Genomic DNA, 24,353 nt, shown 5'->3' with positions numbered 1-24,353 from the left:
TTATTTTATTAATCACAGCTCATGATCTTGAGATTATTATGATTGTATCCATCTGCGGACACAATGAAGACTCTGTTAACAACGCGGTAACATTATATTATGTTATTACACAATATATTATTGCATTTCACGTCATTATAATAGTATTTTTAAATAGGATATAGGGATAAAACTTTAAAGACGTATTTTTAAAGTATAAATTAAATTATTAGGTAATCTATTAGTAATAGCGCCATCTTTAATCACAATGCTAAATAATGTAACTTTGATAGTTTACAACATTTTCAGTAGATGTCGCTACGGATAGAAAATAATATTACTGAAAAAAAAATTTATATGCTTTGCTTATATAAAACATTAAAATGATTTTAAATTTGTTTACTATAAAACAGTTATTATTTACTTTCAATTAAAACATGAAAAGTGTATGTTATTGAACGTTATATTATAGACATTGACAGATCTTGGTTATCAACTTCACACTATATTTTCTTGTAGTATGTCACTGTCAACAATGAATGAAATATGAATGCTTTTGTGTCAAAAAATCAAACAACAGTGAATATGACCGTTTGTGTATCATTTTCTATATTATTCGGTGAACAATGAATAAAAAAAGCTAATATATACGTGTTAAACCACCTTGTTTTAATCGCAAGTAAAAAGTGAATTCTATAATAAAAATAGTGAAAAGTGTAATGGTCAAAACTGGCGTGGGAGTTGTAATTTTGGTATGTACTTATAAATTTATTTATTTTATACTGAATTGTAATCTTATCTTATCAATACTCCTATTATTTAAATTTTAAAAATATTATTCAAAACTTAGATTCAATTTGATCAACTAATTCTCGTAATCGTAGACGAACTATGAGGTAAAAAACAAAGAACATAGGGTCAACCGGGGCAAATGCAACTAAAAAATAACAAGTCTCAAGTTTGATCGGTTGCAGTTATCTCCTTTTATATTTGGTCATTTATTTGACCCATTTATTGTTTTTTGTATTTATTCAAGATTATTTTAAACCAATCAAGCAATACAGTAGTCTTATAAATAACTGGTAGTGAGAATATTTCCTAAAATTGGTAGAAAAAGTTACATTAACCCCTAGTCGGGGGTAAATGCAACTAACTGCCATAGCTCTTCTTCTATTTCATATAAAACAACGAATATAGAATATATTTATGAGATTTCATGTTATTCATAGGATTTTGAACTGGATTACCGTGTAGCAAGGACGAGTTTTCAGGAAAAATCTTATTTTTCTAAATGTGGGGCAAATGCAACTATTTGTTAGAGAATTAGTGTGGGGAATGCAAAAAACTTATTCATCGATATATTTTTATTATTCTATATATATATACAATAACGTTATCTATACAATAACGTTGCGATCGTAGATGGCGCCGCATTATTTAGAGGAAAATCTCATGTACCTACTTTGATTTACCACTTTAAATCGCAACAAAAAAAAAATTACAGTGTACTACCAACTAAGTCAATTTTAGTTTTTGGTCAGAACAAATAATATTCTTTATGTTAAATATTGTTAAAAACGTAAACCAAACAAAATACGTTTATTAGTTAATCAACCGTTAACTAAAAATTACTTGAACAATCACAGAACTATCCTACCTATCGTTTTTAGTTACTTATAGTCTTTAACCACGCTTTATCTAATTTTAATTTTACTTATGAACCCGTCTCTGGGTATAATATCGAAGAAATAATCGATGGTTCTTCTTTAATTAATCATAAAGAAAGTATATTTTGACTACCAAGAAGGATACATAATAAAAATATCGACACTGTCACATCACTAGTGTTTTTAGTTTCATACAAAAATATAAGGGGCTATTGTAACTAACCTCACAGTTGCAATAACCCCACAGTGAAATTTTCATGAGGCAATTGTAACTGCATCAATAACACAAAATAGAGTCAACTAACGCATTAAAAATATAAATGAAATATGCTTAACGGCTTGTGATAATCGTGTCCAATCAAAAACACCTGCAAAAAATCACTCCTAAACAATTTTTTTGTCTGTAAAACTCGACACCTGTTTTTACGCACACCAACTTCAAAATAGCGGTTTGACACAATGGCCTATCAATCAAATAGTTTTCATCGTAGTGGCACCATCTATTACTTGTAAGATTTATTAGTCGTTGAGTTATTGAATCATAGGTGGCGATATATTACAACAACTCTAATAAATTAGTTATGATAACTAGTTGCCATAGCCCCATAGTTGCATTTGCCCCGGTTGACCCTACATACCTACTTTATGATTTCGCCTTAAAATTAATCAAGGTCCAATATGAATTATGGACAAATCTATACATTTAATTTTAATTAAAGATCCGGTTGGACTAAAGCAAAGGGGGCGCAGGACTTAGAAAATTTTTGATGTAGTTGGTGTCATTATAACACCTATTTATTATTGTTTTATCGTAAAGATTACGCTAATATAAGCATGTTTTATAGGAACAACTTTTCTCTAAAATCAAAAATGGCCGAGATATTCGCCCTCAAAGATTGATGGTTTTCATTAGGTTAGGTTAGGTTAGGTTTCTTAAAAAAAAACTACACAGAAACAGGAGCCCCGCGAAGCGGGGCTCCGTCGACGCGCAAAAAAAAATTTTTTTTCACTTTTGATCAAAAATTTTCTAAGTCCTTACTTTGCGCCCCCTTTGCTTTAGGCGGACCCTACTTATTATTAACCTGTAAATAAAACAAATAAGTAATTTTAAAATGCAGCAGAAATAAATTCATTCACAGAAAGCAATAAATGGCATTAGATATGAATTATGGTAGTATGAAAAATTTTAAATGCACTCTGATGCTAAGTTCTGTTGCCATAGCATCCAAATTCCTATATATAGTTATTGTATGACAGATATCTATCCTGCTTATACACATACTAGTAATATGAGTAAGTAATAGTGTTGTCGGCCCTTGGCTGTATTATTAACTAGCTGTGCCGCGCGGTTTCACCCTCGTGGCCCCTCCTGTTTGTCCAAGCGTGATGATATATAGCCTATACCCTTCCTCAATAAATGGGCTATCTAAAACTAAGAATTTAGTATTTAGTAGTAGTAGTTTCCGAGATTAGCTCGTTCAAACAAACAAACAAACTCTTCATAAGGTTTGCTTCTTATGTATTTGTTATAATAATATAAAAACAATATGTTGGATAGTTAATTTATTATGGACTAGCACACACATACAAAATGTGCTCATATTCTTAAGGGGCAGGCATGAATATTGAGTAATTTTAATAATTCATTGATTTGCCTTAGCCTTTATAAATGAAATAATATATAGATATATCTGAACGTTAAGAAGATTCCAATTTGATTCTTATTTGAAAATAGCTTCTGCCCACGACTTTGTACGTGCATCCCCGTTTTTCCCCAGTCCCGCAAGAAATTCGGGAAATCCTTTCTTAGCGGATGCCTACGCCCTAACATCTACCTGCCAAATTTCAGCCCGATGCGTCCAGTGGTTTGGGCTGTGCGTTGATAGATCACTATATCAGTCACCTTTGAGTTTTATATATATAGATATCTTTTGTCTTATATATTATCATGGTACATATCATAATTGATTTCGTTGAGTTTGTATAAATTGGTTTGGTATGCCTCCATCTTATAATAATTATACTTTGAAGAAGTTTCTATGCATACATTTGCAAATACTCAAACTAACCTTGTGAATAAATATAGTTTTGTTAAGTGCAGTGCTGAAATATTTATGTGTTTATTGAATAATATCTATCATTCCAGAATAGCATCCTCTTAATTCTACTAAAATTCAACTGACCATTAATATATATATTATATCTTAACTTTTTATATTATTATATATATATATATATTATATATAATACTAGCGACCTGCCCCGGCTTCGCACGGGTGCAATGCTGATACTAAATACACTACAGAAAAACTATAAAAACATAGCGGCCCGGCCGGCCGGTACCGCCGCAAACGGTACGTCCCGCAATTTTTAAATCTGTAATATCTTCGAAAATATTCACTTAAAACATACGGTGTAAAGGGCCATATAGATCTATATTAAATGAACAATGTATTCAAGGTATTTAATTGGTTAAGGATTAATGCTGTATTGGTTAAAATCGCTTCGAAAATTAGCCATTATTTGTCGTAAAAAGTAAATGACAAAAAAAAGTTATTGTGGGTTATCCATAATAGATAGACATATGCCATCGCGGACTTTTCTGTAGACCTTTTCAATGTGTACAATACTTAGTACATTATTTTGATAAAACTCGTAGGGTTCAGCCTGCGTTTGCAATGTAAGCGGAAAAAATGTAATTATTTACGACATCACATTAGAAACCTCAAAAATAACAGTACTTCTCCACTATTTAATGGATGTTATTATACATATAAACCTTCCTCTTGAATCACTCTATCTATTAAAAAAAACCGCATCAAAATCCGTTGCGTAGTTTCAAAGATTTAAGCGTACAAAGGGACATAGGGACATAGGGACATAGGGAAATAGGGACAGAGAATGCGACTTTGTTTTATACTATGTAGTGATTGTATCTTAACTGTACATTTAAACTTTTTGTTTGTTTTGCAATTTTTGGTTGTTAATTTAACTCAAATATTGGTCAAGTGTAGGTCAGAAATCAGAATCGATATCAAGGGTTCTGCACAAATAAACTAAAGACCAACTGCAAAAAAAATAGATCACCCATCCATTTTATGACTGAGCCTACTGTTGCTTAAACTAAATAATTAATACACAAAAAATACAAATTGATAAATTTACACACGTAACTTGAAAGTTTTGGCTTGTTTCTGTTACAAATGTACCCTCATCCAACTTTCGTATTTATTAGCTGATGTTTTTTAACTTGCCTAATTTGTTTGTTCGTGTTGAATCGGAATTTGCTCTTGCTGGTACATTGATATAAAAGTTGATTGTGTTGTAAAGAGTTTAAATTTTCAATTTTAGTAAGTTTTAACAAATATGTAATGAAAATAGTGTGGTAAGTAAAATTAATATTTTTTCATACATTCTTGGTTATAAAGATTAGGAAAATAAGTTTTTTTTTAAGTGAAACGTCTTTAGGCGCGATGATAGTACTTTCAAGGTCGCGTCGTGTCAATACCGTCACGCCATGGATTAAGACGACGATTTTGTATCTTGCCAAAGAAGTTTCACTTCGAACACGTGTGCTCGGCACACACACTCTTTTTTAAACAAAAACTTAACCACTTTCAAATTATCTGAATTAAACAAAACAAAAGAGAGCACAAACCTTCAAAACAGTCGAATTGAGAACCACCTCCTTTTTTGAAGTCGGTTGAAAAGTAGGAATGCATTCCTCTCTAGATTCAGGTCTCCGCGTTGAGTGCATTTAGGGTCCTTGATCCCAGACTCCGACGTACCGGTTCTAGGGCATGCACCCGGGTTTACCCGGTTCCGAAAAACCCGGGTAAACCCGGGTTTTTTGATGATCTTGAGAACCGGGTCTGAATAGTATGAAACCCGGTTCTCCCGGTTCCGACCAAAATATTAGAATTTAAAGTATTATTTATATTTTGCTGCATTATTTTACCAAATTTATTGTATCTGGCAACGTCAGACTCACGTGCATCGCGAATAATTTTTGTGCCACGCCTCAAGCGTGGCTCCGATTGGTTGTCTAACCTTAGATGCTATAAGTTTCCTATGGTTGTATTACCAAAAAAAATTAGGCTTCGAAAATGACAAAAATTAGGCTACAGAAATATTTTTATTAGATTTCTCGTGAATTTGAAAAGCTGTTAATTTTACTGATTCATATAATGATCCAATCATGTTTTTGTTTTTGGTATCAAGCTGAAATTTATATCGAATACTCAAGTCTTCGGTCCCTTTTATGTGAAAAAGTCGAACTCCAACGCATCAAAAGATACAGCCGTAAATGCTGAAAATTTTCGCAAATTTCGACATTCGCATGGGACTCTCTAATAAAATAAAACGTTTGATCGACAGACAAGAACTAGAACTATATTTTAAAAACCGAACATATCAAAACCTAACACACATCTTGCTACATGTCGCTACTAAATAGTTCGTATATGAGTGATATTGTCGATATAAAATAACACCCCTACTTATCACAATATTCACTAAACAATCATATACAAAATTATTCTATACAAACTATGCCAAGAAGCAACATAAATTTATAATGTTTTGCTGAACATAAACTTTTAGTAAGAATATCAGCTGGCATATCAGCTGTTGGCAAATACAGCACCTTAACAATTTTATCTCTTACTAGATCACAACAAAAATGATATTTAATATCGATATGCTTTGTACGTTTTTGAAATGCTGGATTTGCACACAGCTTCTGCGCACCTTGGTTATCATTAAATATGCAAATAGTGTACATCTTATTGGTTATTTCATATTGTAATTCCTTAAGATATAATGCTTCTCTACATGCTTCAGATAGACCAATATACTCTGATTCAGTGCTAGAGAGGGCTACACATTTCTGTTTTCTACACTCCCATGATATTACACCATCAGATAACAAAAAACACATTCCAGTATATGATCTCCTATCTTCAGAGTTAGAAGCCCAATCAGCATCTACATAGCCTGTTATTTCTGAATTACCTTCTTTACAATATTTTATTCCATAACATTTAGTTCGTTTTAAATACCTTAATACTCTTTTTGCATATTCCCAATGCTCTTTTGTGTGACAATTATTAAACTGACTTAAAAAACTTATAGAGTAACTAATATCTGGCCTAGTTAAGACTGACAAGTACATCAAACTACCAATTAGTTGTTGATAGGGCACATGACTATTTGCCCCTACTGGACCTTTATTTACATTTAATTTGACCTCCATCGGAGTATCAACAGTCTTACAATCACTTAAATTAAATCTGCTTAAAAGTTGATCAATATAAGCTTCCTGACTCAAAGTTACATATCCTTTATCTTTATTGAAGGTTACATTCATTCCAAGACATAATTTAGCTTCACCTAAGTCCTTAATGCTGAAATTATTAGATAAAATCTGTTTCAAGTTATTAGTTTCAATTATATCATTGGAAAATATAAAGAAATCGTCGACATAGACTGTCACAATGGTCTTACAATTATTAATATTCTTTGTATACATACATGGTTCTATTTTTGACCTTTTGTAACCATTACTGATCAAACAATTATCAACTTTTTTATTCCAAGCTCTAGAGACTTGCTTAAGTCCATAAATGGCCTTTTTAAGTTTCAATACTTTATGATCTGAACTACTACTATTATAACAATCTGGCATTTTCATGTAAATGGTTTCCTCTAAATCACCATTCAAGAAAGCAGTCTTGACATCTAAATGGTGAACATCCATACCTAACTTTACAGACAATGCAAATAATAGTCGAAGGGTTGTATGTCTCACTACAGGCGAAAAAGTTTCTGTGTAATCTACACCATATTTTTGGGTGAAGCCCTTTGCGACCAAACGAGCACGATAACGCACATTGTTTTCACTATCGTACTTTTTTCGTAACACCCACTTGCACTGCACTATAGTACCATCTTTTGGTACATCTACGAGTTCCCATGCACTATGATTCTCGAATGACTGTAGCTCATCCTGTACTGCCGCTAACCAATGTTCTTTCTCTGGACCTTCCAAAGCTTCCTGCAAGGATATCTCATCCATGAACATGTTGTCATCTTTTATACAAGCACTTGCAAATCCATATCTGTCTGGCTGCTGCCTACGCCGGGGACCAGATATTATGTTGACATTGTTCAATATAATGGAGTCTTCACTGTCTGTTGTACCAGTCTCAGAGCTATCTAATGTGTCTTCTTCACAAGGTACATATAGTTCACTGCTGTCATCTGTGTTCGAGCTCTCTGATTGTTCAAGTGAATCTTCCTGAGGTGTCAAGTCTTTTTCCTCCACTGGAACCATATTCACTTCATCTGAACAATTTTCCTGTACCTTCAGATCACTCTCTGTCTCCATCTTGACATGACCTAGACGTCGATGCCAAACTTCACTGGAAACCATCACTGCAGCCAATGAACAACACTCAGGCATGTTTAGTTTATACACACCATTCAACAGACTCGCTGTAGCCACTAATACTCCTGCTTGGTTGAAAATCTGACATCCATTATTGTTGAATGAAACTTTGTTTCCTTTTGATATAAGTTGACTAACAGACAACAGATTTGTAGTCAACTTCGGCACGCATAATACATCTTCCACTGTAATATCGTATTCACAGGCATGCGTCTTTGTCGTAATCTGCACATCTCCAGTACATACTACTGGTATTTTATCTTTATTTGCCACGACAATTTCTTTGATCATAACATCTCGCGACACATTTGACAACCATTCTTCGTTCGCGGTAAGATGAACACTCGCCCCGGAGTCAATATACCAGTCACTTTTACAAAATTCACCATTCAGGAACACGGCGCTAAACGCGTTACTTCTTGTGCGTTCATTTTTATTTGTATTCGACGCATTTTTGTCCGAAAATGTACACTGATTGCGATAATGTCCTGTTTGTTTACATTTGTAGCATCTAATGACTTTTGGTTTTGACTTTGACAAGTTTGACATCTGTTCAGTGTTACCAACATTCCGTTTCATCTTATAACTCGCAAATGCTCCACTGGAATTGGAAGCGCTACTGTCTTTGCCATTTCCACTTTCTTCCATGTCCAATAATTTTGTTTTAATGGCGTCTGATGTCAATGGTATGCCGCAATGTTCAATCGCCATTATCATAGGGGAATATTTTTCTGTTAATCCCGCTAACAAAAGCGATGCGACCCACTCATCATTGATATTAAAGCCCGTACCGCTTAATTTTTGGCTTGTTTCAATGATTTGTGTCACGTACGAAGTCATTGAAGCACTATTTTCGAGTCGTATTGAAATCAAACTCCTCAGCAAACTGATTCTTCTCGTGAATCCTGAGTCATCAAATAGGTTCTTCAATTTCTTCCACAGCTCATGTGTCGTTTGTACACTTTTTATATGCACATAAAGCGACGAATCTATTGTCATGATCAGCTTAGCTCTGGTTTTCGCGTCACCTGCTGCTCCTATTTCTGCTGGTACAGTCTCCGACTTGATGCAATCAGACAATCCCTCCAGCACCAGAAAATTCTCAGCCGCAAAAGCCCATTCGCTGTAGTTTTCACGTCCTTTCAATTTAGGCACACTAACAAGATAATTCGTCGTCATTTTCAACTAAAAAATCTGGGTCCATAACCTCTAATAAAATAAAACGTTTGATCGACAGACAAGAACTAGAACTATATTTTAAAAACCGAACATATCAAAACCTAACACACATCTTGCTACATGTCGCTACTAAATAGTTCGTATATGAGTGATATTGTCGATATAAAATAACAGACTCATAACCTACAGCTGGGTACTTTTCATGTTTTTATGTGATATTATGATAACAAGAGCGCCGAGACAACCGTCAAAACGCTAAGGAATAGAATACGCTATCGATACAAATTGAGTATTGACATAAGCGTAGGATTCGGTCACATTACCAACGACGACGAACGAACAAAATTTTCATCCGGTCGAAATTAAATAAATTGTGCAAAATACAATTAAAAAAATTTTTTCGAGATCAATGGATAAAAAAAAGGTTTTTCGTAGAAACGGTAGCTCCTAGGAAAAAATGTATTTAACCTTTTTTATAGATAATTTTATGATGTACAATTTTGGTTCCAGGTGATTGTATGATAAACTTACCGTCTCGGCGAAAATCGCAAAAAAACTATTATTTTATTAATTGACCTCGAATTAATTTTTTCCGAGTACTGTAATGACGGGAGATTTAAATATTTTATTTTGAATAAATTTTGGCAAGATTTGAATTTTGGTCGTGGTCGTCATCGTCGTTGGTAGTGTGACCGAACCATTACCAAAATATCATGAGCTTATGTCAATAATTAGCGAGAGTGCGTTTCACGCTTGGTTTCACGAAAGAGTTCCCCTGCCGTTATGTTGGCTTACCTGACTGTCAAAAACGAAAATATTTTTTTTTTATCAAAAATGACAGAGAAAATATTCTCCTTTCTAGGCAGCCGACCCCGTAAGATACGGGATAAGGCTAAGGCCAAGGTACTTTTATAAGACTGATAAATAAAGAGAAGTATTGAAATTTTGTTTCTTTATTAATTTAATAAAATAAGTAAGACACAAGCCGCGTAAAATAAAAGGCCTATCAGGTACTTTTACAGTTACTTTTGTTTAATTTCGTATTTTTTCCGAAGAATTATAAAAGAACCGGGTAACCCGGTTCTACCCGGTTCTGAGCTCGATTTGGAACCGGGTTTCAGAAACTTGGAACCGGATCCGGTTCTGCATGCCCTAACCGGTTCCCTAGGTTCTAACGCAGTACAAATGCCTGTACAGGTGTCCTATTTGCGGAGTATTTAAGTTTAATAGTGGTTTAATTGGTTTGATTTATTAACACAAACATTGAATCAGACACTCTAGACTCCCCTGTGACCACGTTTGATGTTAAATGCTCTAAATGTCCCATACATCACTACATAGTATAAAACAAAGTCGCTTTCCCTGTCCCTATGTCCCTATGTCCCTTTGTACGCTTAAATCTTTGAAACTACGCAACGGATTTTGATGCGGTTTTTTTTAATAGATAGAGTGATTCAAGAGGAAGGTTTATATGTATAATAAGATCCATTAAGTAGTGGAGAAGTACTGTTATTTTTGAGGTTTCTAATGTGATGTTGTAAAAAATTACATTTATTCCGCTTACATTGCAAACGCAGGCTGAACCCTACGAGTTTTATCAAAATAATGTACTAAGTATTATACACATTGAAAAGGTCTACAGAAAAGTCCGCGATGGTATATGTCTATCTCTTATGGATAACCCACAATAACTTTTTTTTGTCATTTACTTTTTACGACAAATAATGGCTAATTTTCGAAGCGATTTTAACCAATACAGCATTAATCCTTAAGCAATTAAATACCATGGATACATTGTTCATTTAATATAGATCTATATGGCCCTTTACACCGCATGATTTAAGTGAATATTTTCGAAGATATTATAGATTTAAATAATTTGGAAAATCCAAAAGTGCACGCCTCATAATTTTTTTTTAATAAATATTTATTAATTATTATTTTTGTTTATTTAATAACAATTAAACCACATCGAATCAGACCCTGAAAAATGAAAGGGTTCTATTCCTGAGCATACTCAAGCGTAAGAGAAAAAAAAAGACTCGATTAGTAAAGTATTTCGGTCGCTATCGTGTTAACAAGAAAAAGGATCCGCACATACAGACACACGGACGTCCAAGACAGAACTTTTTTAAAGTGTTTTTTAACTAGTTTAAATAACAAAAATGACATCAAAAATATCATGAACGTTAAAAATAGTGTTTTTTCTTAATATGTGTGTGTATGTATTATCTTACAAGTGCAATGTATGATACATAAAGACATTTTAAGTTTGAAAAATCAGATGTTTTGCGCGAAGTGACAGTAGTACCCACCTCAACGCTTCGCTTATGAGGCGTGCAAAATTGCGGGACGTAGCGTTTGCGGCCGCCCGGCTATGTATTTTATACCCGTGCGAATTGCGATGCCGGAGCGGGCCGCTATTTTTTTATACCTATACAACGTTCACAATTTTTCTGTAAGTAGTGTATTTAGTATCAGCATTGCACCCGTGCGAAGCCGGGGCGGGTCGCTAGTAATGTATAGAATAGATCGCGTTTAAAATCCGTTAAAAGTCTTTAATTGCTGAATACTACTCGCCTAAAATCAAACAAGAAAACACTGAATATATAAAATTCTAAGATTGGAGTTGCATATTAAAACGTTTTCATTCACATTTCAATAACGTATTTAATCACGATTCACGACTAAATAGGGTGCTTGTTATGAATGAATCTTCTTATTGACCCTTGTTTTCTGGAATAAAAATATATATGAATAGAAAATATTATTAATGCCGTATTATCAATATTTTGAATGCTGTATAGGGGGCATTGAAATGATGTAGGTATTTGAGTTTAATTGACGATCACGTACCTACATAATATAAAATTAAGGCTGTCTGTCTGTCCGTATGAACGCGTTACTCGATGAACAAGTAATCACACCTGTATATCTATCCACTAATGTCGCAGAATATTTAATAGAACTAACGCTTTATTCTTTTTCGAAACGAGAGGGACTGGAACATGCTTCCTGAATCTGTGATCTCCGACAAGTAAAATCTGGGGGTCTTCAAGAGAAGAGACCTGCCACCTGACCTTGCCACCAAGCAAGATCGTACGTAGAAAACGTACTTATGTACCTACCTATAATATAGGTATTATACAATACAAGTCTATCTTCTTCACCTTACCTCGATTCAGTATTAATTGGATGTTCACTGTAAGTAATAAGTTTATTGCGTAGTCCTATTAAAAGTAACTTTTAAATTAAATAAGTGATTGACCGTGAGCGTAGAGATTACAATTGCTCGTTAGCGTAATCCTGTTTGTATTATTTTGTTAATACTTTAAGACCTTCAAGTTCAATGAAAGTAAACAATATGACATTTTATTTCCAGTTTTGGATAGTTTATTTTGTCTGTTATGTTTATTAGCGTGTTCCTTAATTTAACAAACACGTTTTTACCTTTTCGTACATATACAGCTACGCTTCCATGTTTACAAAATGATGATAATGAACTAGATACATTAATTATCATCGACGAGACGCTATATTTTTCTTTCCAAAATATTGACAATTCCAATTTTTATGTAAAACAACAAAACGAGATTTTTTTTGATTAAATACCATCTCCAGGATCTGCATAAACGAATTGGGTCGTTCATATAACGGAAGTAATGCGCACACGCAAGATAATTTGAACAAAGAAAACTTTCAATTGCAAATGTATCGATTTTATTAATGTAAATAGGCGGATCCACACAGAGCGAGCAACCTCGGAAAGCGCGTGTGCAGCCGGTTTTCTTAGTCTAGCCACACTGGCCACTGGCCGAACTGCTTCGCACAGCGCAGCTCTGATCTTCGCAAAGAGATATGACATATTAGAACAAACGACTGTGTCACTTATTACGCAATGTTGCAACACTATACATACTTTACATCTTAAATGCAAACATCCCAAATGCTTACGGATATGCACAGGCGATCGGTTTCCAAAGATCTGTGTTCGCGCAGCTGTTCGCTCTGTGTGGACCAGCCTATTAGTAATTAATGGGCGTAATTCCTTACTATCCGCTGTCCGCGCACGTGTTGAGCGTGACACTGACTTTCCGGCTTCAATTAATGCCATGTTTTTCATGGAAAAGAAGATTATTGTAAGACTTTTTATTGGTAAAGAATATATTTTTAAAGGTCAACTGTAAATTGGTATTGAACTAGTAAATCAGTTTTTACTGGGGCTTATAGAAAGTATAACGACATTTATGAGGCCATCAAGTGTAATTTATAATTACTATTAATAGTCAAAAATAAAAACAATCAAGTATAAGTACATTATATTATGCATATTAAACGTTTTACTGTGTTATAAACGTTTACTGTACTGTATTAACTATAGCCGTTGTCTATGTCTTCGTCCTTTACTTTAATATCAGTAAATTGAATAAAATAAAGTAAACATTTATTTAGTCTGTAGAAAAGGCAACTATTAACAACTATTACCATGCTATTAGTTTTACCCGCATTAAAAATAAGTACCTACATAAAATTTCACGAGAAGAAAAAAATGAAGAATCTGAATATTCCTTCAGACACCTCAGTATCTTTCAAAAGACTTATAAATTCAAACGTCCACCATCACATGTTATGAACCTTCAGAAAATTGTTCATAAATTAAGAGCTGAAGAATTAAAGTCTTACAGGTATAATTTATTAAACGGCACGAAAACTTTTAGCCCCGTTTCGCTTTTTTCTCATTCAATATAGCGACCAAAGTGTTGAAAGCTTGTTAATATTTAACCGATCACTATTAGAGACTTTACCTTGTTATATTTTATACTAGTTGCACTCCGCGGTTTGACCGCAGTTCTCCGCTCCTGTTGGTCTTGAGCAAAATGATATATATATATATATAGCCTATAAGGCTATTTTATATATATAGCCTATAGGGAAGAATGTTTCAAATCGGACCAGTAGTTTCCGAGATTAGGGCATTCAGACAAACAAACAAACTCTTCAGCTTTGTAATATTAGGATAGATCTGTTTCAACAGTAATTGGATTACCTTCACACCCTTGCACAAAGACGACGTATTTGCACGATGTCACTTAAAAAGGTTAGCATTGAGTTTTTTATAGCCTAGATTTCCTTCAGCTCATATTAATCTCTCTTATCTTTCTTATATATATAAAAATGAATCGCAAAATGTGTTGGTAAGCGCATAACTCGAGAACGGCTGAACCGATTTCGATAATTCTTTTTTTATTATATTCCTTGAAGTACGAGGATGGTTTTTATGTAGAGAAAACGTAAATATGTACCACGGGCGAAGCCGGGGCGGACCGCTAGTATTGAAATATTATTTTAAATTATGAAAAGTAGCCGTAGGTAATGTATTTATTTTTCAAAAGAATGGTACACAGTTCCGATAACATGGTCCATATCCCTAAATTTTAAATAATAATCAATATACTGTACATATTTTGTTAAAATTTACTACAATTTTACCAACATCGTACAGGAAAATTTAGTATTGCAACCCACACAATTCAGGCATTACAGTATTCGCACAAGCATGATAACGTGTGAACAGTTTTATCTGCCTCCATTGAAATTATCACTTATCTGCTAATGACTCGATAGCATTTAATTAAGTCTTTGTTTTGTACAATGGACAACGTTAACTAGTGTTAATCCTGATAAGAAATCAACTATTAATGCGCTTTTTAAATTAACAATACCTCTAAATTTTATACCCTTGCCTTGCAAATACGTAGGAATCACTCACGAGTCACGAGTCACGACTTCTTATGTTCGGATAAAGTTTTTCACACTAATAAGGCTTTTATACAAAACTACCTTTATCCCTTCTACGTTAACTTTGCACTTAAGGTGTGATTGAATTTATTCCTCAATAGAAATTCCAGCGCCTCTTTTACGGCTTTCAAGTTTGATTATCTTTTAGTCGAGACCATCCTCTTCAGAAGCCTATGCTCTTTCTATATAATACTAGCGGTCCGCCCCGGCTTCGCCCGTGGTACATATTTACGTTTTCTCTACATAAAAACCATCCTCGTACTTCAAGGAATATAATAAAAAAAGAATTCTCGAAATCGGTTCAGCCGTTCTCGAGTTATGCGCTTACCAACACATTTTGCGATTCATTTTTATATATAAGATATATTACAACTAGCGGTCCGTCCCGGCTTCGCCGGTGGTACATGTTTACGTTTTCTCTACATAAAAACCATCCTCGTCCTTCAAGGAATATAATAAAAAAAGAATTATCGAAATCGGTTCAGCCGTTCTCGAGTTATGCGCTTACCAACACATTTTGCGATTCATTTTTATATATAAGAGAAGAAGATTATCCATTCCGCAGTCAGGTGTGAAAACGCAATAGACACACACGTAGTTCCTTTCGCATCACTATAATATTAGGTAATGTATAAAAATTACGAATTAACATTGATTACAATATACTTATACGAGAACATGAAAATGCACATCTATTGCGTATTCTTGTAGCAATATTATTTAACCTTAGTCTCAATTTAATAATATTTTTGTGTTGAAATGAAATACGGAAAATAAAACTCATGTCACACTTGTACCAGACTGCCTTTTACCCCATGTGGAGAAAGTGAGGAAATATATGAAGGATAATCTTCCATCAATGACTTTAATCAAATGTTTTCCGCGGATGTCATATTTCTTGCGTTTTCGAGATTAATTCTTCATCGTGGAAGTTACTTCAGAATTACTGTCGTTCGCTGGTGTCATATCTGCAAATGTTCCTTATATGTTTGATTAAATTTCGCATGTAGCAGCGTCCCCAAAGTTAATTACCATGCTAAGTGCTATAGTTACCCAATAAACTTAGCTACGGTACCGTTTAGTTTTACGCTGTTTTTTCTCACTATAGGAACTGGAATAAATGAACAACAGGAAAAATGTATAGTTATTCAGTAAAAACACCAATAAACGCACATTTGGGTTAAATATACAGAAATAACTTCTATACCTTTTTATACAGTTCGAGCATTAAAGGAAGTATAATAACGAGCACAAAAATAAACAAATAGGGACAAAAACAATGTACCATCATAATCGGCGCATAATGAATGTATCGTAATTACCTGATATGATTTGTAGAAAGATTTCACACCGATAGCCGATGCAGCTAACGGACTCGTCACACGCGATGTACATAACTTTACGTAATCAATTAATAGCAATCATTATGTTAGTGTGAACGCCACGTGCGATAGTATTCAGTTTACATATTTATGAAATTAATTTTACTCATTCTAACAGATCTTTAGATTCAGAAGGTAGATAGAATAAGTAAGAAACGGACTAGATTATAAACATAAAATAATTGGGAAACTTAACAGGTTAACAGATTAACGCATCGTAGAAACCTCTAAGGTTATTTATAATTTGAATTTAAGCTATTGTTTTTTTACTTAAGCGTTGTGTGATTACACACATCTGTATAGCATCACAGGAATTTATTTAAATTGCAACGATAACCCCAGATTCTTTCGAACTTGGCTCATTTTGTACTTTCCTTATATTATGTTCCTGGATAAGGTTTAAAATCGATTGTTACTCCGTCGTACACTGACCTCCAATCGGCTGGATTAGTGTCATTAAAGGTATAAGTACTTCAGCGTCGCCACTGGATTACCCTGTCATTAGTGCTGTGGTTGGTCTGAACTCTGAACCTATCTATTACATAACGTCTCTGCCGCCACAATAGTAGTTCATCTCGAGGGAGTAATCAACCGTATTGTTTGTAGTTAAAAAGCCATTTTCAGAGTTCATTCAAATGAGAAGCAGTTTTATTGCAAAATACGTATTGTATTTATGATGATTGATGATGGTTAATGGTTCGTGACTGCATCCTTACTGAAATTTTAAGGCGTTTTGAATAAGTGGCTATTAATTTTGTTAGGTATTCTTCCAATCTTTCACTATTCGTTATCTTCAGTAAAATTTACGTAGTCGTCCCTGTTCATTATTTTAAAGTAAATCGAACATGCTTCAGAAAATGCTTGTAATTATGAAGATGACCCAATTCTTTATCCACATAGACTTCATATTTAATTCTACTGGAAGTGTTCAGCATGAATTGGGTCAAATTCAATGAACACGGATATGGGTAAAAAAGATATGAAATACGGAAAAGGTATTTATATAGGAACCGATACACGCTCTGGTGACTTAGGCTTATGTGAAAATGAATTCACAATAATGTTCGAGCATTACCAGAAACAAATGGGTCAGTACTAAGTAAAGCAAACGAAAATATTACGTTAGATAAATCTCCGCGTTCATTGTACGTCCATGACAGGCCCGATGAAGCGAACAAGGCTAGAAACAGCGCTGATAATTAAGTGCCTATAGCTTGCGGCATCTACATGACGAAAAGGTCACCTTGAATAGGGTGTGAAAGGTGCTTAGGCGTTTCTGCCATTTGCTGGGTTCCGCACACAAAACGTAAATGTTTTCGTGGAATATAGTACAGGCTTAATTAAGGGCTACGAAGTACGAACCCTTTTCCTATGAATAGCTCTCCAGCGTCAATATTTTTCCATAACAACCTCCATCTTTAAGGAAAAGAGGCCAAACCTCTTAGTGGTACAAGAACGAGGAAAAGCTTTATTAGATTTTGTTTAATTAGTCTTTCTCTAAGATATTAATGTCCTTGCACTACCGCTCTTGTCACATATGACCATGTACTATATTTAAAATTTGATATTACTTTTTCGCAGAACAAGCTATCCTAGAAGCAAGATTAAAATCGTTAATTTTTTGAGAATGTCCACGAAATGCTTCTGTTTTATTTCCTCATCAATTTCATCGGAATCAATTTACATTAATTAGTTTCTCTCTGAGGCTTTGTTACCAAGTGTTCTGACACTTAAGTGTTCACTTGGTCAGGCCAAATCTGGATATTCACTATGATTTGCATTAAAATAATAATATTTTATTCAACTTGCTATTTCAGTTCGTGTTATCCATACTGAGTGAAAACTATTAAAGCGTTCAATTATTACTAGCCACGTTTGTAACGGTTCGATGGTTCTAAATCGTTTTCAGTAATGCAATTGAGTGATATATTTTTATCAATCTAGTGAATGGTAGAAAAATCTATTGTTTTCCTATCGAGCTATAACTTCTTTATTTATAAAAACCAAGGTTTTGTTTTACGTAAGCGATTATGCTTATGAAATATTTTATAGTTTCAAAATAGTATGCATCTCTGCTGCTCTAATTCGCTGGTTGATCAAGGTGTCAAAATGTTTTGTTTTTAAGAGTGGTCCATGCTTTATGAAACGGTGAAAACTGTCTACAGAATATTGGCTTCAATGTCGATTATGCTTTCACGTTTCCATATTCTCGTATCGGTCAATTAAGGAAAGCTGGCATGTTCACAGTACTCACACTTATGCAATTTCAGTTACAGTATGTTCAAAAATAAATAAATAAATAAAATAATAATAAATAAAATTCATTTATTTCAGGCCACATAGCCCATATAGTATTAGTAACATCATAACCTAGTGTTAGTATTACAAATTACAATTATCTATTAATTACATACATTTATTCCTACAGCCTAATTTACAAAGCCAATGTTTGCTAATAACATTATCCAAATAGTTTAATACCTTTAAAACAATATTAATAAATTCGACTCTAGTTTCATTTTAGACTTGAATTGTAAAATGGTGCGTTGTAGATAAATATATGCAAATATAATTATGAAAGCTCTCATAATTTACCTGTAAAATTATAATTTAAAAGTAAATCAATTGATGAAGTTAATTATTTATTCTAATAATAATCATTGGATAAAAGTATTAATAATTATTCAATTATCAAATAATAATTAAATTTCAGGTCATAAAAACAATACAAATAACACGTGCGCTCACTCCCAACATACACCAGGGCCAATCCCTTCCAAAATGATAAAAACCTAAAAAAAATAGTAGTAGGATGAAACCCATTAGAAAAGGAGGAGAATGTGATAAAAATTAAAGGAAAAATAAATTACAGACAATCCGAGTTCGGGAAGTGGGAGGGGGGGAGCTTTTAAGGCTAAAAAATGGTTTCTCTTGATTTCCAACAAAACTACAAGTCCTATGGAAAAAAGTTCAATGGCAAAGTTGTAGGTAATAAAAAGTACAAAAGTTGTACTTTTGTATTAACAATTTTTTCACATAACCTCAAAATTTAGGTGAAATATTCAAAAAACCAAGTTATTGGTTTTTTATTTCTTTTTAAAAAAAAATTTTTTTTCTACTATATTTGGTGAAAAGTTACCTTATTGTGTCTCAAATACACTGTAATTTATTTGATTGAAAATATTTATTTTTTCGCCTTATTTCAACTTAATACCAAAAAAACAACCTAATTTTCAATCGAAAATTCTGACGTCGAAATATCAGCTTTTTACAAAAAGTTTGGGGGCTTTTTGTTCGTTGAAATATCTACTTTCTAATGGTCTAAAATATAATATACATTACCATAGTAAATTTACTCAGAAAATGCATACAAACAGTGTGATAATGAGCTTTTTTGGCAATGGCAAATTTCTCAAACGACCTGAAATGTTTTTATCGACATCATTTTGTTTATACAGTACATACTGTCAAATGTTAGCTGTGGTATCGTTACTTTGATCAGATGAAATTTTTTCTTTTGAAATGTTACCGAAAAGCCGATACAAGAGAAAATATAGAGTTCGAGAAGTGTGCCTGATTTAGTAAAAGCTCATTATCACACTGTTATTGGTAAAAATGCCGATTTTAGTCAAAATTTATATTTTTCTAACAAGATCCTTATCATCCAAATTTTCACCTTGGTGAGAAAAATTGACATTTCTAATGAAAATAAACAAAAAATTAAATGATTTTATTAAATACTGTAAAATAGTCTATAATTCTTCCATTTAGTTACTATATCACAAAATTCTTCATAGATTTTTAGATATTCGTACTACACCAATTACATCACCCTGTATTTATAAACAATTGCAAAATATGACACATGCATAGGCCGGGAGATACTGACACAAAATTTCGGGTCATTTGTAACAGAATGGCGGTTCTACGGAGGTCTTATTACGCAATGACTAAAAGAAAAATGATGGTCAGAACGCTGGTACCGGCGGACTAGTCACGTGGGCGTTAGTCGAACTCGTCGGATAAATAGCGAAAGTCAAACGATTTGTAACACAAAAATTTTAGAATTTACCGATAGCCCGTAAAAAAGATGTAGGCGGTAGTGTCATGCCATACTTTTCCGGTGTAACTTACAGCCCCCCATACCGACGCGATGCGTTGATTTAAAAAAAAAAACAATTCAACCATTTGTACCAGGCTAACTTTTGCACAGGTAATCATCATCGCGCAGACATTTACGAAAATCGCCATGCCATACTTTTCGGACGATTCCAAATGGCCACCATACCGCCGAAAATCTGCAAAAAAAAAATTTTTTTTCGCCAAACAATTTGTACCAGTATTGCATTTGGATTTTTGGAGAGTATTTGATAAAATGTGACCATTATTATATTTGCCATACTTCTAGTAGGGGGAAAAAGTGCTGCCATACTTGAAAAATTAATTTATTCGTCACGTTTCAAAAATACGACTGTACAATACGTAAAATATTTTTTTACAGTATGGGATCATTATATTCTGTTTGTTTGTATACAATTCTACCTAGAAAAAAATATCGCAGAATGCAAACATGGGGCGGATGATTGTAAGACTTAAGCCAAGACGTAAAAGACCTCTTTAATAAATTGTAATTTTTATTTAATTGTTTTTGTTCATTGTAAGTTATTTTGTTGTTTTTGCCTTGTATTTTTGTGTGCTGAATTAAATGTATTTTCTTTCTTTCTTTCTTTCTTTCTAAAAAAAAATGAAAAGAATTGGCGATTTGTACCAGTACGGCATTTTTGGAAAGTATATGATGCAACGTGACCATTATTATATTTGCCATACTTTTAATAGAGGGAAAAATTAGTGCCATACTGCTACAAATCGTTCAAACTACGAATAAAATCTTACAATAAGAATAAAAAAGAAATAGAAATCAATTACAATACAATCTTATACACATTCGTCACCTCCCACAGGTATGGCATTATCACACTTCTATTTATAATCATTCAGGAGTTGTTGAAAAAAAAATGTAGGGTGGTACAAATCGTTCGGCGAGAAAAAAAAATTCAAAAATTTGCAGATTTTCCGCGGTATGCGACCATTTGGAATCGTCCGAAAAGTATGGCATGGCGATTTTAGTAAATGGCTGCACGACGATGGTTACCTGTGCAAAAGTTAGCCCGGTACAAATGGTTGAATTGTTTTTTTTAAATCAACGCATTCACGTCGGTATGGCGGACTGTAAGTCACATCGTCAAAGTATGGCATGACACTACCGCCTACATCTTTTTTAAGGGCTATCGGTAAATTCTAAAATTTTTGTGTTACAAATAGTTGGACTTTCGCTATTTATCCGACGAGTGTAACTAACGCCCACGCGACTTTCCGCCGGTACCAGCGTTCTGACCATCATTTTTCTTTTTGTCATTGCATACTAAGACCCCTCTAGACCGCCATCCTGTTACAAATGACCCGAAATTTTGTGTCAGTATCTCCCGGCCTAACATGTGCAATGTGTAAATGTGTTGACGTTCCAGCTCTTCTTAATATACCTTTATGACAATTGAATTGCACTGTGAATATATTCTCGTATTTGTGGATGATCTTCCAGTTCCATCATACGTTATTATGATGTGCCGGGTCGTTTGCCTTCAATGGTTGAAACGCTCGTTTTAAATTGAGTGAAGGCAATTACAAAAAGCATATTGTTCAAAATACACATTTAAATCGAACATAACATCCACGCTTGAAAATTTTACGTCAGCCTAATTGCAGGTACTTCATGTTAATTATAATTGTTGGTTGTTTGCGTAACAATTGGATCTAGTTTACTCAAAAATAAGGTTATGCGCTTAGCTCCGATTTTCCTTATTAATATTCTTAAGCAATACTAGGATACGGGCTGTTCAGTACCGACACATTGGCACACTTATTCGGCATACATTTCTTTCTTTAATGTATTCTTGATTGTCTCCGCCGCTGGCCGCAATGAAATGGAAAGTGCGGCGTGGGAATTATTGTTCTCATGTTGCGACAATTTGCGGATTTCAAAAGTGGTAAGAATTCTGCAGAGGCGATGTGGTGACGGCATAACTCCTGCAGCTTTGCAAAACATCGATGGTTCAGGGAAGAAAAAGAACAGCACCAGTAGGTACAGTTGGCAGTAGCAATATGCTAACGAGTATTCGATGCATAGATTGCGTGGATGTGTTTGTTTTGAATATATCGGTTTGTTTACATTTACTATTTCATCAAGTTGAATTTGAACAAGAATAATCGAAATTCTCCATGGATTATACACACATACAGTGGATATTATCAAAACACCAATAAGATATTCGAAGTTTATTTTATTTACTACATAAAGGTGTAATCGATCCAACGAAACCCAAGGAATTATAAATATTAGTCGTTCACTTCTGCTGATCTAGATTAAATTTCGCTTCTGCTCATAAGAACTATCTCATTCTTCGTATCTTTGGCTAAAGTATGTCAAAATGCCTGTGGGCGAAACAAGGGCACTAGAAAAGAAGCTTATCTCAAAAACCTGAGATCAACATGATACGACTACCGTCAAAGGTACTCGGGTTGGTTAAAGGTTCATCCCACGTACATTTCTGTTTAATATTATTTATTGAACGCTGCATTCCTGAAAGTATATGAAAATTTAAAGTAATTGTATACTTGAGATATAAAATATTTTGGGTATTTTGCTCCGAGCGCGGGCCTACGAGTTTATTTTTCAAGATAATGATCTGCTCAAAAAATTTAATTGTATTCTTTTCTATTCCACTAATGATGTACAATTTTCTTCCAAATTAAAGGCATTTTTCATAAAGGTCATCTATTTTTAGCGTCAGATAATAAGACATTGTAATTGCGTTGTAATTTAAATTCACTTATTTTCAGTTTCAGAAAAAAAAATTCAGTCAAGTTGCTGGGTTCAAAATAAAGCGCAATTTTGACTCTTACGAAATTTTCACATACATATTTGTTGTCAAAATGGGTTACATTGTTAACGAAATACCCAAAACGTGAGTTTGGTAACCTAAAATGAAACTTCGCTCTTAATTGCAAGCCTTTGAAACTATTTGCAGGCTGTTGTGATTAAACTGCGAACCCCGCGCTTCCATTATGCTCTGGGACGGAATTTTAATACAGCATTCTTTTGTAGTTACCTGTTTTTGAAAGGGTCCAAATCAATTTTATGCTCGCGTAAAAATGTTCTGTGCAGAATCATAAAACCTTTGTTTACAATATAGTCTGCTATGTTTTGGTACTAAACTATTTAATTTAACACATTGTATTATCTAGATCGTACTGCTTTTTACATATTGTGCCGATATGTAATTACTTTGTCAGAGACATATTTAGTTGAACAGAATTTCCTTTCACTTTGGGTACTCAAGAGACTTGATGTAACTCTCACATTAGGCATGTGCTCAAATTCACAAAACAGAATTGTTATGGATCCTTCGACATTATAAATGCAAATAAGTAATTAGGAAGTAAACAGACCAATTTCAGCTCGCTCTGATTGCTATACATGCCAAGTGTTCACTTTTTCGTTATTTCCTTACGTAGAAAGTTAATTTGTAACGGTCAATCGGGCGATTGTACGTCAACAATGCTATGAGATCTCTAATAATTGGTATCGGAATTTCTGCCCGTATTGATAACGATTTAATATTGAACGGAATACAACTTTTACTCTTGCATGTGTGCAAAATTTTAACGAGTTAGCTTCGGATATTCGTTTTGTTCGATTTATAATTGGATGCAGTATGGATGTAGGTAGTAGATAAAAGTTTTTCGATCTAGGTGAGTTGAGTTTTGCGAGGAATTTATTTTATTATCAAAACTAGGTCAGTAGATGTACCTATGAAGTTTTTTTTTTTGGTAGTTACATCA

The 24,353-nt window shown here is 33.7% G+C and overlaps 1 protein-coding gene across 2 annotated transcripts in view; it reads left to right on the top strand.

Annotated features, from left to right (window-relative positions):
* Nucleotides 1–529: 529 nt before the first annotated feature.
* Nucleotides 530–24,353, top strand: part of LOC149488070 (uncharacterized) — a 91,867-nt gene continuing 68,043 nt past the window's right edge. The window contains exon 1 of one of the 2 annotated variants that reach the window (XM_089696930.1): nt 530–731. The gene's annotated coding sequence lies outside the window, so the exon portion shown is untranslated. Of the gene's footprint in view, nt 736–24,353 lie in introns of both variants that reach the window. The other variant, XM_089696929.1, reaches the window with a different exon arrangement.

The sequence above is a fragment of the Colias philodice genome, chromosome 6, assembly GCF_061535455.1.
Source record: "Colias philodice isolate Cphi_HAF_F1 chromosome 6, ilColPhil1 Martin Lab GWU primary, whole genome shotgun sequence".
Lineage (NCBI taxonomy): Eukaryota > Metazoa > Arthropoda > Insecta > Lepidoptera > Pieridae > Colias > Colias philodice.
This window is presented reverse-complemented; position numbering and strand designations above follow the sequence as displayed.